General features: G+C 36.3%; 1 protein-coding gene across 1 annotated transcript in view; it reads right to left on the minus strand.

Moving 5' to 3' along the window:
- LOC111513236 (luciferin 4-monooxygenase) overlaps positions 1-12,482 on the minus strand; it is a 115,271-nt gene extending 102,789 nt beyond the window's left edge. Inside the window, exon 1 of the mRNA XM_074169915.1 lies at positions 12,365-12,482. The gene's annotated coding sequence lies outside the window, so the exon portion shown is untranslated. The remainder of the gene's footprint in view (positions 1-12,364) is intronic.
- Between the last annotated feature and the right edge of the window lie 3,472 nt (positions 12,483-15,954).

Here is a 15,954-nt window from a genome sequence, read left to right on the forward strand (position 1 = left end):
TTTCTGGATATCGTTCATCGTACATAACGGCTGTTGCTGTGAAGTTTTTTTCTTTATTCACCATAGATGAGAAGCATATCAACTTTTTAATTACGAGTAAGAATGTCTATAATTTGAATCACAATAATTTCAACACCAATACTGAGATATATCTATGAATATGAAAATAATTTGTTCAAGTATCAAATGGTTGACAGATAGGTAATTCGTTCCACTTTGATTCAACGCCTACATTGAATAATCAAAAACGCACTGAAAACTGTTTCAATTTCATTAAAAATTTTTCCGAGACCTTCATTTTCGATATTCAATACTCAAATGTGGAATGTTTTGCAGAACTCAAAAATGTATGAATAGTTTTACTGAATGATCCATTTGAATTTCCCAAGTTGTTATTCTTCCCGAAATGACAATTTTCTGAGCTGAGCATAAGTTGATTTCGCTGTTCATTACATCAAAATTCTGGTGAAACAGAAGTGGACGTTTGTATCGAAGCTTGGGAGTAGATAAATTGAGAACCTTGCAGAGACCAGCGATGAAGCCTGAGGAGTAGGCACATTGAGTCCCCGGCGTCAAGTCACGAAACTCTTGCAGCTTGTCACTATCTGAGGAGTAGGTAGGCAGATTGAGACCTCAGTAAAGTGATAGCTTCTTGAAAATGGCGTTAAAGTCGAACCCAAAATAACGAACAACTAAAAACACAAGACACGGTATACAATGTGAATATGGAAGTTGATGATTACTCAAAATAACATTTTTTGAGGACATTTCAAAAACACTATTTCTGAAATGGAAAAAAGATCAATATTATTGCCTACCAGCACAAATCTTGTTCTCTTCAAATGATGTTACGATCAATATGATTTTAGATGAATGTTTATCATTCAGTGATTGAAAATTGAATTCGAAAGCTTTCTTTCCATTCTAGGTAGAGAGATAACGAAGGTTCAGAAAACTGTGTCCATCGATTGTTATCTAAATCATGATAAGCAGGATTGGAATCTCTAAATTGGGTCTGAATGAAACTTTTTTTTCAAATACAAACGCACTTCGACGTACATTAATGAAGTTAGCATGATTAGGATTACCTTTGAAAAATATTTCAATACCTACATTCCAGATGCCGAATATAGATATTTTAAAACTCCTAGATCTCAGAGTTCATCAAAGTATCCACATTTGTTGTTTGAATTTTCGATATGAAATCAGTATCTCTCTTACTTTTTCGATATACTTTATTTCTTTCATCACACTACAAAGTAAGTTTACTGTATCAACTACGAATGTCACAGATTTTTGTCTTCGCAGAAAACAAGCCAGACCCACCGGTATTCACTCTGCTTTTCTTCCTTTCTGAAAATCTAGTATGTTTTCTCTCACCGATTCATTATTATTTTATTCTCGAGATGAGAGAGTTCCACTCTTGGCTTCATTCAGAGATTATCCAAGAAGAGTAAATGTAGCCTTCTGATTCCACTTCTATACGTTAACAATGAATTTTAATGTTATCTTGAGAAGAAAATAATGAACTTCTTTGTATTACAGGGAGCACTTGTCAAATCCCCCGGAAATCTGTTTCGAGTGTTGAAGGGGGTTTTCAATCGTAATCAAGTGTCCAATTGAGAAATAACGAGTTTTGGTTCCGTTAAAATTTCGAAGAATTCGTTACAGAATGTGTCCGAAGAAGATTTCAGAAACTCAATAGTCGTGTCAGTGAATCGAAAAAATCTTTAAAAATCCACGAGCTCTACTGAATATTCATATATCGAAACCATTTTTGGGAAAGAACAGTTTTGGCTTTGAACTTCCCCATCTTCATACAAAAAATCTGTATAGAGTTAATTTTTTGAAGTGTATTGCTTTTTCCCTTTCTCTGGAAGATTCCCACAGTTTTTGTATAGGAGTTTAGGAGTATGAAGCCAAAACTTTTTTGATGGTTTGTGATTCATTTAATTAATCAGTTATTTTAATAGGTTGACAGAGTCTATCGAACTTGCAAGAAACATACATATAACAAAATCGCTGAGATCAACTGAGCTCAAATAGTTTCGAATTTGAATTTTCTCTATTCACATCACATACAAATGGATTGATATCATAGTTATGAACGAGGGTGATTATTTTGAGCTCGAGAAAACAGATACCTGACTTCTCTTGTTTTTGACAAGCTCATTGATATCAGGTATCATATTCGTTGTTGTTATTCAAATAATTGATTGGAGATGTTCATTCGTAGATCTTGTGAGATGTTCATTTCTATTTATTTTCATTGAATAGATAGTTGGAACCTAGAAAGTAATTTTCATTCAATTTGTAGAAGTCTTCGAAACGATTGTTGAATTCCGTGAACAGATTTTGTAAAAGTTGAGAATATTGATCCAATATTTTTGGTTCACTGTGTCGAATGATTTTAAATCAGGCTCGAAGTGCTTGGAAGGTTCTGTCGTTCTCAGGAAAAATAATAGGGTATTTCCGCTTGTTGCTAAGAGATGGCGGTACTGTTCATGATTGAGTTGTTCACTAGGACTAAATAGGTCTATCTAAACACGCACTGCTCTTGAAATTACTTAAAAAGGTAGTGTGCACATTTCAAAACTTCCGTAGAGGAATCGAGTGACGTCTTAAAGCTCTAAAGACATGATTATCCGTTCTTGATACGACTATTCTACGTCTCAAGGGCAGAGATGTCTCTTCCAGTGACATAAAGTCGAAATGTTATGAGAAAAATCATTGATTCAACTTTCCATGTTACCCAAAACGGTGATTTGCAGTGTCCTGGGCCAAAATTTCGAGTACATAATTAAGAGAAATTGCTCTCTCATATATTTCGTTGTGTAATTTGATGATAAAGAGTGATATAATATAATTCGATGTTTATATAAAAGTGGTTGTTCAGGAAAAACTCTTTCCTTTCGTGTAATTTGAAGTTCATGTGAAAACAGTTATTTCAAACGCGTTTTTTTGTCATAAATATTCTTTGGTTATTATTCATTTTCTTTCTCTATTCCTTTGGAAGTTGTACTGATTTTGTATTCAATTATGGAAAAGAAAAGAAACTTTTTTCCAATAATATGATGAATTTCTGTATCTGTGTCTATAGAGTGGAAAAGGAAGTGTAGGTCCACAGCACTTGAGTCACATGTGACCCATAGTACATCCTACTGAGGAGTTGTCCTCCTAGGTCATTGTCCATCCTGTCCTTTCCAGGAAGGTGGACAGGTCACTGGAAGACATCTCCTTTATATCGGCTGGTATAGCCCAAGTCTCGCCAAGCACTCACTCTCTTATTGACGATAACTCCGGACACTCACATAGGACTTGCCTGACAGTTTCATCTTCCTGTTCACACATCCTGTATAGAGGTGTGTCCACTAGCCCCATAATATGGAGGTGTTTCCTTAGTTGACAGTGGCCAGTCAGAAATCCTACTGTTGAGCGTAGGTTTTTCCTGGCCATCGCCGGATATTTCTTCGGCGCCATGTTCCCAAGGGCGCCCAGGGTGATCTTGGTAAGATTGCATCCTTCAATTCCATCCCATCTCTCAAGTGATTGAGCATGAGTGTGACGTTTGGCTAGCTCCGCAATTGTCAAAGTTATTAGGCTGTAGGTGTCACTTGGTCCTGAAATTCTTAGTCCAGCCGCTTTTTCGGCTGAAGAATCGGTAATGCGATTACCATCACTCCTGTCGTGCCCTTTGACACACTTCAGGATAATTTTATTATTTACCGAGACTTTGGCTAAATCTTGGTGGCACTCTAGTACTAGCCTTGTGGTAACTCGTTGTCTGTTCATAGCTAATACGGCTTGTCTACTATCAGTGCAGATTGCTATGTTTTTGCCAGTAATTCATCTCCTGGTTATTTCTTTCGTGGCAATTGAGATAATGGCCAGTTCTGTTTGAATCACGCTGGTATTTTTTCCCATTTTCCACTCAATCCTTAGGCTTAGTGCACGATCCACATTCTGAGCCTTCTTTAGTTTCTTTGATATTCAATGAGGAATATAAATAATATGATGTATTTATATTCTTCATTGAATATTGATTCCATATGATTACATATTATTTATCTCACATAGTTTTTGAGCTATTCTCCATTCAGTATTCCATGACTTTCATTTTCAAATAATTTTAAATTTGAATAACTTCCTCAGTACTAAATATTGTAATCTAGAGTATTCGTTCAAAGAAAGTTTCAGGATGAAAAAAATGGAAACCTAAATTTGTCATTCATCAATTCCATGCCCTAAAAATGTTTGAAAAGTAATTACAATGTCATTTTCTGACTGACTATTTACTCCACATTCATACATAACTCCTTTCAAAACTTTTGAAACAAGCGCAAGACGCTTTAGATTCTGCAACAAATTGAGTAAATCGAAGATGCATATACTTCAAATAATTCGAGAAAAATGTCAGAAAAATTATTGAACTGGAAAGGAAATCAACCTCTGACATAATTCAAAACAGTGCTCTTTTTTCAGGGAAAAGAAAAAATTACATCAATTGTAATGCTCGAAGGTACTTCAGTGTATTCAACTCTAGTGAATTCAGAAAAAATAAAAAATTTACATTTAAACTGTGAGTGATGAATTTGAGCGATCACTTCTTGTGACAATCAATATTACTGGAGTCTTATAATATAAATAAAATAGAACCACAAATTTTCAAGACTGAAGCTATAGAGACAACAAAAATCTCTGTTATCGGAAAATAATTGAACGATGCAGCTGATAATCCACCCACTTTGATACCTATTTTGTTATGAATATACCACTCAACAATATTCAACTTTGATTCTTTGATAGAATTTCAATGTCAAATCTATTTTTATGGATAGGCAGGCGAATAGACAATGACGAAGGTTGAATAGGATGTTTCCAAAATCAATTCTGTATATTCAAATATATAACAATACAATAATCAATGAGCTCTATCGTCAGAGAAGCGAGTATGAATATGAATGACTAAAAATGTAAATATGCATCACTACACGTCGTATAAAACAGAGTTGCTTCCCGCTGTCTGTCCCTATAAATGCTTAGATGTTTGAAACTATAAAACGAATTTTGATGCGAGTTATTTTAATATGAACCTTCAAGAGGAAGTTTTATATGTATATAACATGCCTAATTCAGAAGAGAATCACTGATAATTCAAGAGGTTCCTAATGTTATGTGCTAAATAAACATGTCATGTAATGGTCTACAGAAAAATTCCGCAAAGGTATATGTCTTTCTCTTAGGTATAACCCACAATAACCATTTTGTATCCTCGAAAAATATTTTTGTCCTCGAGAAGTAATTACGAATTGATTTTGAGCAATACAGCATCGATCCTTATCCAATTGAGTACCTCAAATATATTGTGCATTTGATGTGGCCCTATACAGCATGTAATTTGGATGAATGAATAGCTTCGAGGATCGAAATATGTTACCTTTAAAGAAATTTGTAAAACTAACACAACCGTCAACAACGTCTGCCCTCACGCCTCTGCCCGCATTCGGATCGCGTTCTCAGCGTTTGCGCTTCATTGCTCAGATCTCCCCTCTACTCCGGCGTATCGTTCCCCATCTTCTCATAGTATACGTGACGCGTAATAGCTTACTGGATTGCGACAAGTCAACCTTATCGTGACAACTTTTAAACGATTTGTCCAAATTACTTATTGGAAGAGACTAAGTTAATCTATATTGAATAGGTACTTGAAACAACAATGGTATCAATTTTCATAAGAATTTGACAGATATTCTGAAATGTGCCTTGCGAAAAAAGTATCCAATACAGGGTGTAACTGAATAAGTGTAAAACATTCAAGGAGGTGATTCCTCATCGAAAAAAAGATAGGATTTTTCATATAAAGAAACTTCATTGGAGCATTCCTTGTTAAGATACAGCACCTTAAAAGGGGTACATAAAATTTGTATAATAATTTTTTTCACAAGCACTGATTAAGAGAGTCATAGTTACGACCACACCGGGGGGCCTGGGGGGCCGGTTAGGCCCCCCAGACGCACCCTGGCGTTGGATGCGATCGGGTGTGGAGGGGTGAATTTTCGGGAAATCCTTGCGGGTACCGCCCCTCACCCCACACCAACAGGATTTCGCAGGGCTTCCTCCCGCTCACCGAACCCGGAGTTGCCTCCTTACATCTATTTAGTGTGGCTAACCAAGAGACAGGACCATCGGCAGCGTTCGACCGAACGTTTGTACAAGTTAACTAAGCTCTTCTTTCGCCAGAGAGTGCTCGCGTCGCACACCTGCCCCCGCCAACCATGCCAAATCAGTTGGGAATATGGTCCCGGAAGTGGCCGGTCGGGGTCCTAAGCTCGGATACTAGTAGCTCCGTCCAACCGGGGTCCGACACCTCAAGCGTCTGCCTTGGTGCCCTCCAAGACTAGACTCGAATACTAGAGCCCGGAAGGACCGCGAGCCCCGACACCTCGAACGCTCGGATCCGTACAGAAGCAGGCGAGGATCACGGAACAGCATGAGCTGTCCAGTGCCTCAGTAATGGGGCTGCAATGCACCCATGAATGGATTACCGCAACCCTGTATCCCTTTACCCGCTAGTGGAGCCGCTGCCCCCAAGAGGCCAACGCCAGTTGGAGATGAGGCTCGCTAGCCTCCAGCCGCGAGCAGGCACTCACCTCCCCCCTAGAACTCATGTTAGGAAAGTTCCCTTTCCAACGTTTGATGAGTAACCGTCGAGGACTCTTTCGAGCATCCTCTACCACACATCATATGTCGAAGACGTCGCGCCCATTACCCGTGTAGGTGCGGGATAGGGCGGTTCATCAACAACTTTTGGGTGTACGCCGTGTGGTCTGCACCGCATACCCTTAAGTTACCCCGAGGGGCACTCATGTTAGGAAAGTTACCTTTCCAGCGTTGGATGAGTAACCGCCGAGGGCTCTTGCGAGACACCTCTCCCACACATCTAGCTTGAAACCGGTCAACGCCTGTTACCCGCAGACGCGGGATTGGGTGGTTGACGGATAACTTCACTGGGTGAGTGCCGTGTGGTCTGCACCGGGGGACTGTCAAACACCCATAAGAGAGAGACAGTGATCCCCCGCCACTCACCCCTGATCCTGGCAAGATTGCATCCTTCAATTCCATCCCATCTCTCAAGTGATTGAGCATGAGTGTGACGTTTGGCTAGCTCCGCAATTGTCAAAGTTATTAGGCTGTAGGTGTCACTTGGTCCTGAAATTCTTAGTCCAGCCGCTTCTTCGGCTGAAGAATCGGTAATGCGATTACCATCACTCCTGTCGTGCCCTTTGACACACTTCAGGATAATTTTATTATTTACCGAGGCTTTGGCTAAATCTTGGTGGCACTCTAGTACTAGCCTTGTGGTAACTCGTTGTCTGTTCATAGCTAATACGGCTTGTCTACTATCAGTGCATATTGTTATGTTTTTGCCAGTAATTCATCTCCTGGTTATTTCTTTCGTGGCGATTGAGATAATGGCCAGTTCTGTTTGAATCACGCTGGTATTTTTTCCCATTTTCCACTCAATCCTTAGGCTTAGTGCACGATCCACATTCTGAGCCTTCTTTAGTTTCTTTGATATTCAATGAGGAATATAAATAATATGATGTATTTATATTCTCCATTGAATATTGATTCCATATGATTACATATATTTATTTCACATAGTTTTTGAGCTATTCTCCATTCAGTATTCCATGACTTTCATTTTCAAATAATTTTAAATTTGAATAACTTCCTCAGTACTAAATATTGTAATCTAGAGTATTCGTTCAAAGAAAGTTTCAGGATGAAAAAAATGGAAACCTAAATTTGTCATTCATCAATTCCATGCCCTAAAAATGTTTGAAAAGTCATTACAATGTCATTTTCTGATCTGACTATTTACTCCACATTCATACATAACTCCTTTCAAAACTTTTGAAACAAGCGCAAGACGCTATAGATTCTGCAACAAATTGAGTTAATCGAAGATGCATATACTTCAAATAATTCGAGAAAAATGTCAGAAAAATTATTGAACTGGAAAGGAAATCAACCTCTGACATAATTCAAAACAGTGCTCTTTTTCAGGAAAAAGAAAAAATTACATCAATTGTAATGCTCGAAGGTACTTCAGTGTATTCAACTCTAGTGAATTCAGAAAAAATAAAAAATATACATTTGAACTGTGAGTAATGAATTTGAGCGATCACTTCTTGTGACAATCAATATTACTGGAGTCTTATAATATAAATAAAATAGAACCACAAATTTTCAAGACTGAAGCTATAGAGACAACAAAAATCTCTGTTATCGGAAAATAATTGAACGATGCAGCTGATAATCCACCCACTTTGATACCTATTTTGTTATGAATATACCACTCAACAATATTCAACTTTGATTCTTTGATAGAATTTCAATGTCAAATCTATTTTTATGGATAGGCAGGCGAATAGACAATGACGAAGGTTGAATAGGATGTTTCCAAAATCAAATCTGGATATTCAAATATATAACAATACAATAATCAATGAGCTCTATCATCAGAGGAGCGAGTATGAATATGAATGACTAAAAATGTAAATATGCATCACTACACGTCGTAGAAAACAAAGTTGCTTCCCGCTGTTTGTCCATATAAATGCTCAGATGTTTGAAACTATAAAACGAATTTCGATGCGGGTTATTTTAATATGAACCTCCAAGAGGAAGTTTTATATGTATATAACATGCATAATTCAGAAGAGAATCATTGATAATTCAAGAGGTTCCTAATGTTATGTGCTAAATAAACATGTCATGTAATGGTCTACAGAAAAGTCCGTGAAGGTATATGTCTTTCCCTTAGGGATAACCCACAATAACCATTTTGTATCCTCGAAAAATATTTTTGTCCTCGAGAAGTAATTACGAATTGATTTTGAGCAATACAGCATCATTCCTTATCCAATTGAGTACCTCAAATATATTGTGCATTTGATGTGGCCCTATACAGCATGTAATTTGGATGAATGAATAGTTTCCAGGATCGAATTATGTTACCTTTAAAGAAATTTGTAAAACTAACACAACCGTCAACAACGTCTGCCCTCACGCCTCTGCCCGCATTCGGATCGCGTTCTCAGCGATTGCGCTTCATTGCTCAGATCTTCCCTCTACTCCGGCGTATCGTTCCCCATCTTCTCATAGTACACGTGACGCGTAATAGCTTACTGGATTGCGACAAGTCAACCTTATCGTGACAACTTTTAAACGATTTGTCCAAATGACTTATTGGAAGAGACAAAGTTAATCTATATTGAATACTTGAAACAACAATGGTATTAATTTTCATAAGAATTTGACAGATATTCTGAAATTGGAGCATTCCTTGTTAAGATACAGCACCTTAAAAGGGGTACATAAAATTTGTATAACAATTTTTTTCACAAGCACTGAAAAACTTACAATATTGAAATAAACCTGACGTTTTGTACTACCAAAAAGACACTTAGCTTGTAATTTATTTGGTTTACCCCATTGTTGTAGGGGGTGGAAAACGCAACCCCTAGAATTTTTTTCCAATGTAACTTTTTGTCTTATTATTTGTTTACCATTCAAAAATTCATTTCCGATAGCCTGTTTCATTCTAAACATAAAATGTCTCTTGGGTTTTTTGCCCAAAATAAACCAGTTCGCAGCTAAACATTATTTTACGAACAACTACAGAGATACATCGTCATAAATGCGAACTCGATTTATTGTTATTTTGTAGTTAGTACCTGCATTGAACGATTAAAGGGTAATAAACAAAACTAATTCATTGATTATAAAACACACAGCATGTAGAAATCATAGTAAATGTTCAATATGTCTACCTTCAGACATTACGCATGCATCTAGACGTCGGCGCATTGAGCCCCGTATTTGCTCAAATATTCCTGGAGTCTCTCTGATTACGCCGCACGCATCGATGATGCGGTTTCTTAAGTCCTCTACATCGCGAACAGGAGTACGATAAACCAAATGCTGTAAATTACTACAAATAGAGAAATCGAGAAGATTGAGATCCGGGGATCGAGCGGGCCAGTTCTGTGGTCCTCCTCGACCTATCCACTGATTTGCATATGTTTCAGTTGAATGCTGACGTGCTACTTGACTAAAATGGGCAGGAGCCCCATCATGCATAAAAAAATATCCCTTCTGACGCCCAAAGGAACTTCCTCCAGCAGTTCTGGATGCACTTCTCTTGAAAATTGAACGTATGCCTCACCATTTAATCGGGGAGGTAAAAAATGAGGCCCAATTAAATCATCCCCAATAACTCCGAGCCACACGTTAAGAGAAAACTGTTCTTGATGGTTAGTTTCGACAATAGCGTGAGGGTTTTCATCAGCCCATATGTGGTAATTACGAAAATTACTAATCTTGTCCCGAGAAAAAATACATTCGTCTGTGAATTCTATCGTCTTCAGAAAGTCACAATTTCTTCTGATTATTTCCAGCATCCAATTGCAGAATTCAAGACGGTTCGGAAAGTCTCGCGGTAACAGTGCCTGTACTCGTTGCAGATGGTAAGGGTATAAGAGTTGTTCCTTTTAAATTCGACATACCGTCATATATTCAACATTTTGCTGGAAAGCAATCTTTCTAGTACTGGTAGTAGGTTGTTCTTTAATCAAATTAAGTACTGCTTCCTCAAGCTGTGGTGTTCGTACTTCTCGATGGCGACCCCAATCCTACGTTCTTTTGTCGAATGAACCATATTCTCGTAATCGTTGATGAAGTCGGGCAAATATTCTATGTGAAGGATGCTGCCGTTGAGGATACATTTTAGCATATCTTCTAGAAGATTCTAACCCATTACGTAAACGTAATGCATATCAGCCATTTCCCCATTTGTGTATGCCATTTTGATAACAAGTGAATTATTAAAGTAGCAAATTAAGAACAGAACAACAACACACAATTAGTATTAATTCAATTTCGAAAATTCACAAACTGACAGCGTCATACCAATTTAATTGTCACTATCGCTAATAGCGACCTACTAGATAGATTAGTTTCGTATTTTCGCATTTTTGACGATATATGTGCTGCGAACTGGTTCATTTTGGGAAAAAAACCCAGGAGACTTTTTTGTTCAGAATGAAACAGGCTATCGGAAATACATTTTTGAATGTTAAAAAAATAATAAAACAAAATGTTACATTGGAAATAAATTTTAGGGGTTGCGTTTTCCACCCATCACAACCATGGGGTAAACCAAATAAATTTCTGGCTAAGTGTCTATTTGGTAGTACCAAACGTCAGGTCAATTTCGATTTTGTAACTTTTTTAGTGCTTGTGAAAAAAATTGTTATACAAATTTTATGTACATCCTTTAAGGGGCGGTATCTCAACAAGAGATGCTCCAATGAAATTCTTTTATATGAAAGATCCTATCTTTTTTTCGATGAGTATTCACCTCCTTGAATGTTCACACTTATTCAGTTGCACCCTGTATAATTTTATTTATGGCTTAGTATTTTGCATATTGTGGCTACCACATAAGTGGTAGATATACCAATACGGACATTTATTTAGAATCTTACGATACATTATCTGCATGTAACTCCAACGGTATAGACAGCGCACGACAAGATAGCTCTCAGGGAGTAAGAATTTTTCCGACTTGATACTCATATCATATATTGAGTCCATAATTACACAGGCGGGAAAGAGTCACAAACCGGCATACATACATTCATCCATCCCCACAATCTTTCACATTTATAATATTAGTATAGATATAGTATCAGCATTGCTCCCGTGCCCAGACAGAGCGGCTCGTTACTATAATAATATAGGTTATTTGTGTGGAAGGTCGGTGTAAATGTGAACATCAAGACCAATTATGAAATTAGAAGATAAACACTGTAGTTGATGGAGATGCTAATAGGAACTTTTAATGGAAAAAAATATAGAAAGTTTCAATTCTCTTTTCTTCTTTCTGAATTTCATTTGTACTGAATATAGGACTGTAAGAATTGATGGATCCAAGGTGTTCAACCCTTAAAACCAACTGCGATTTGACAGATTAATAGTAGAAATAATGGAAAACTGGGTTCAAAATTTTTCACTCTACATTGGGCGCTACAGATATTTAAAAGAAATTGAAAAACATCTGAGACAAAACGAATGTATGAATCCCCCCAAAATTCTTTATGATATTCGAAAAAAGCAAGCGGGAATGCGGAAATAGATAAACAAATCTATTGTGGCGTTGAATTGCAGGAAATTTTGTGTTTTATATAGATATAAAATGAAAGGTTTTGCGGGTTTTAACCCGCAAATCCAACTGCGATTTGACTGATTAGTGACAGAAAAAAAGGAAAACTGGGTTCAAAATTGTTCACCCTACCTTTCTCTGGGCGAATCTCGGGGCGATGATGTATTTCTTATCCAGGCCTTTTCTATGGTCGAGTAATGTGCACAACACAATTTCAAATAATACTTATTGTTCTTCGATTGACGGAGTGTTGTTGACCCGCCAACCACCGTTTTGTCTCTGACGAGTCGAAGAGATAGGGACTTTGTTTTCCTGCACGAGTTTTTTATCTTATTATTTTGTTCAAAAGGTATCTCAGCAGATCAGAACAGTAAAATTAGAAATGACATTATTGTCAAAAAAACAAAAATAAAGAGAATGATTATTGAAAAATAGTATTCAACCCATTCATTGACCTAACTTAATTTTATATACACATAAGCGGAATATGAATAAGAATCTTGTTGTTATTATTTTGAATATACAGTGTGTCCAAGATAAGGATCCTAAGCATGCGAATCTCAGTACCTGTTGAAGATACAGCTTAGGTTAAATTAGAAAAAGTTGTGTTCTTTAAAGCTTATTCACATGCTTTTTAGAAACTTGAAGAATTTTCATGGCCTGCTGAGATATTTGGGAAAAACGAGAATTTGACAATATCAATTTTATTTTTTTCTGACTTTATTTGAAAAGATATCAAAAAACAAATAACATTTTTTCATTGGCACTTTCAAGGTACTACACGATGGTTTTTTTAGATTTTATATCCGACGTTTCGTTTTCAAGAAACCATCATCAACTTTATTTTTTTATATGACCCGAAACAAAAGTACACCCTGTATCTGATTCCATTTTTTATTACGAATTCAACGATGTATCACATGCCATTGTTTTCTTTTTAGTTTAAAGGAAAATTACATTTTTTCTATTTTTAAAAAAATCTTTAAGTAGGCGTTGCAAACAAATGCTTTGACGTAAATACCTGTCACCGAGCCTGTCAAATATTATTTAATTACACGATAAAATAGTAATTGTCGTTGTTGTTAGCCTGTTTGTCGAGTTGTTGTTTTTAGAGTTATTGTTACTGTTGTCGTTATTATTGTTTATTGTTGAATAGATAATATTGTGTTATTATCGTCGAATATGCCGGGTGAGCATTATAGCCATGAAGAGAAGTTTGACATGCTAACGTGCTACATTTTGTGCCACAAAAATACTGTAAATACAGCAGCAATGTATCTTAATACATATCCAGAAAGAAAGCAGCCATGTAAGTCCATTTTTTTAGAGTTGGCTCGAAATTTAAAAGAATATGGTTCATTTAAAAAGCCTGTTTTATCTCGAAAAAAGGAATCTTCAGAAGAAGCCCAAAATAATGTTTTACAAGCAGTTGTTGAGAACCCTGAAATATCAACTAGGCAAATCGAAAATAATGTAGGAGTAGCCAAATCCACAGCTCAATTTATTTTGCGTAAAAATAGATATCACCCCTATAAATTTAGGATTTGCCAAGGACTTAAACCAGGGGATTTCGAACGGCGCCGAAATTTTTGCGAATGGTATACACGCGCGTGTGAAGAAGATTATAATTTCCCTTCAAAAATAATATGGTCCGACGAAAGTATGGTCACTAATAATGGTATCTTCAACCGCCGCAATACGCATTACTGGGCTCAGCAAAATCCACGTGTTAAAAAAATATCAAGACATCAAGAACGTTTTGGGTTTATTATGTGGTGTGCAATTTTAGGAAGTAAAATACTAGATCCGTTTTTTTACTATGATTCTTTGACCGCCGAACGATTCCATCATTTATTGCAAAACTATGTAGAAGACTGTTTAGATAATTTACCTCTGGCACAGGTCAATAACTGTTGGTTTCAACAAGACGGTGCTCCTGCACATAATTCTAGACAAGTTCGAGAGTATCTTTCGCAGCGATTTCCTGGAAGGTGGATTGGAACCTTTAGTGAAGTGTCTTGGCCAGCGCGATCCCCTGACTTAACTCCTCTGGACTTCTTCATATGGGGTTTTGTTAAAAACCGGGTTTACCAACATTCTTTTGAAACTGAACAGCAGTTACGAGAATGTGTAACTGTCGCATTTAACAGTATTACACCAGAGATGTTACGTGATGTTTTAAGTTCTACAGTTAGAAGATCAAACTTATGTTTGGAAAATAACGGAAACCTGTTTGAACACCTCCTTTGAATTAAATAAAAAATGCGTTAATTTCTTTGTTGTTTTCATTACTTTGAAAAAATCATTATTAACCTACTTAAAAATACATTTTAAAAATAGAAAAAATGCAATTTTCCCTTAAACTAAAAAGAAAACAATGGCATGTGTTACATCGTTGAATTCGTAATAAAAAATGGAATCAGATACAGGGTGTACTTTTTTTCGGGCAATTTAAAAAAATTAAGTTGATGATGGTTTTTTGAAAACGAAACGTCGGATATAAAAACTAAAAATACCATCGTGTAGTACCTTGAAAGTGCCAATAAAAAAGTGTTATTCGTTTTTTGATATCTTTTCAAATAAAGTCAGAAAAAAATAAAATTGATATTGTCAAATTCTCGTTTTTCCCAAATATCTCAGCAGGCCGTGAAAATTCTTCAAGTTTCTAAACGGCATGTGAATAAGCTTTAAAGAACACAACTTTTTCCTAATTCAACCTAAGCTGTATCTCCAACAGGTACTGAGATTCCCATGCTTAGGATCCTTATCTTGGACACACTGTATAACATATTGTTCTTTTGCAAAGTAGCACAAATACATCATTCATCTGAGTTCTAGATGATAGTCCACGTTTTAATTGAGAATCTACCAATGAATAGTTACGGTTTCAGCTGCAGTAGAACCCAGTCTACTAGATTTGAGGCTTTTCTTGAAAAAAAAGTGTTTGTCAAGTGTATGAAAAGATAATCAAAGGTTGGATTGATACTTGTCTATTTTTTGGTTTGGATCTTCTTCAGATACTGAGAATTACTCTCCTAACCGCTCAATTCATTTGCAATTGCTTTGCTAGATTAAACAAATCTTTTCACATGAAAATTGCTTTGAGCATTATGGAAATCAACGGTGTAACATTTTCTTATTACAGATTGAGAGTTTTCAGAAGAAAACTCAATGCTTTGGTATCATTTTTAGGAATATATGAAAATGAATGTGCCCGAAAACTAACGGGCTAATCCAGAGATGGAAAAGTAATCAAAGATTCATGTGGAAGCATAATTATATTCAAAATTGAGTTAATGATGTAGCGAAATCAGAAATTTGGAAAAATTCTCTAATGAAAACCATTTTTTATAATTTCATCTGACTGTGTTCAGTTTCAATGAAGTTATCAGTTACTCAAACTCCAAGTACGGGTACTGAGAAACAGCTTCATGCTCGTTTCATTGAAAATTGAGCATTCTTCAAGAAATTTGAGCACTATTTTATAAAACTTACTATTTACATGTAACATTCAATAGTTGCTTCCATTAGTTCACCTTCCTCAAGACGTATTTCAATAAACATTTTTTTCCTCAATGTAACAATTTCAACCTGAGAAACCGTGAAATTTTTCATTTGGAAAGCATTTTATATTTATTACTTATTTGGGTTTACATGCGAAAAACAAGTCTCCAACGGTGAATGCATGCCAACATGAATTATTCAACTGATTACATTTTTTA

This window comes from Leptinotarsa decemlineata, unplaced genomic scaffold (assembly GCF_025532065.1).
Source record: "Leptinotarsa decemlineata unplaced genomic scaffold, Ldec_3_MD MMD2_P_RNA_scaffold_6, whole genome shotgun sequence".
NCBI classification, from domain to species: Eukaryota; Metazoa; Arthropoda; class Insecta; order Coleoptera; family Chrysomelidae; genus Leptinotarsa; species Leptinotarsa decemlineata.